A 1616-nucleotide genomic window follows, 5' to 3' on the forward strand; every position below is an offset into this window, starting at 1 on the left:
GCTCCTGTGGGTGGTGGAGGATCACTGGGAGGGAGAGTGAAGCTGTAGAGGCTCTCCTGAAGGAGAGGGTGATTCTGATCTCATCTGGGGGCTCCCCAGCACAGGATTCCAGCCCAGGGAAGAGGAGATTCCAGTAACCGTAGAAACCAGAGGGGATTCCAGCTGTCTGGGTAAGATGGAAGGAGACTGAATCCCTAGACGTCCCTTCGAAGGACCCCCACACAGGCTTTCTGACCTGTGGATGCCCCGCCCTACCCACAAATTGCCCCATGTGGCCCATTGACAATGAACTGCCACAGCCCTGCCACTCCTCTCCCCTGATCTCCCAATCCACACAGGCAACATTCTTTGGATGGCACAGGGTGCATGGAAATTAATGGCAGGCAGAACTTTACTGCCTGCAAGAGCTGCAATATTGTGTCCGGGGAGCGCAGGGGTCCGTGGGACCACTCCAAACAGCACCTGGTCTCACTGTAATCTGTATCTCGCAGGTACAGAAATTGCAGCAAAAGTGAGGCTGTATTGGCCAGATGGCCCTTGTCTCCCTGAGATCTCACTTCACCCAAGCCACAAAGTGCCTGCAGCCCATTGACAAGCAGCCTCTTGTGCCCTGCTTGGCTCTGGGGTTGTGCAGTCAGCGCAGGCAACAGACCTTGGTTAGCACAGTGAGCATGTTTCAAGGAAAACAGTTGTGGACACATCACTGCTGCCTGTACAAACTGTAATATCTGTTGAGGGGATTGCAGGGATCTATGCTGGCCTGAAGGCCCTTGACTCCGTGAGCTCTTGCCCCATCCAATGCACAAAGTGCCCACTACATGTTGATAGGCAGCTGCCCTTGCCCTGGGGTAGCACATTTAGGCCCAGGGTGGGCAGCAGTTGACCTTGCTACGAGTGGAAACTTGTACAGGGAACCACAGAAACAGCGTTGGCATGTAAACTGATGCTGCAGTGGCAGGGAGAAATTTACTCAGTAGACCCAGGAGACTCCCAGGGTCCCTGTGCCACTCAGCATGCATGTCACCCAGAGGCTCATCCAGTTTCAGAGACTTACAGGCAACTGACAGGCAGTGTCAGGCCTTGAGGAGCACTGTTCCCTCTGCTAAACTGCCTTAGGTCAGGGAAGGGGGATAATTGACCACGAATACTCTATCTAGTAAGGCTTTCAATTAAAATAGAAGGCGAGATAAAGAGCTTCCCAGACAGGAAAAAGCTTAAGGAATTTGTCGCCAACAAGCCAGCATTACAAGAAATGTTAAAGTGTCTTCTGTAAAAAGAGAAAGGGTAAAAAAAGAAAATAGAAATAACAGATATGAGTAATAAAATGGCAGCAACAATGTACCTGTCAATAATCACTTTAAATGTAAACGGATTAAATGCTCCAATCAAAAGACATAGGGTAACCAAATGGATAAGAAAACAAGACTCATGCATATGCTGTCTACAAGAGACCAACTTCAGATCAAATGACACTCACAGACTGAAAGTAAAGGGATGGAAAAAGATATTTCACACAAACAGAACTGAAAAAAAGCCTGGTAGTGATACTTATATCAGATAAAATAGACTTTAAAACAAAGGCTATAATAAGAGACAAAAAAGGGCGTTACATAATG

The sequence above is a fragment of the Pteropus vampyrus genome, unplaced genomic scaffold (genome assembly GCF_000151845.1).
Source record: "Pteropus vampyrus isolate Shadow unplaced genomic scaffold, Pvam_2.0 Scaffold357, whole genome shotgun sequence".
Lineage (NCBI taxonomy): Eukaryota > Metazoa > Chordata > Mammalia > Chiroptera > Pteropodidae > Pteropus > Pteropus vampyrus.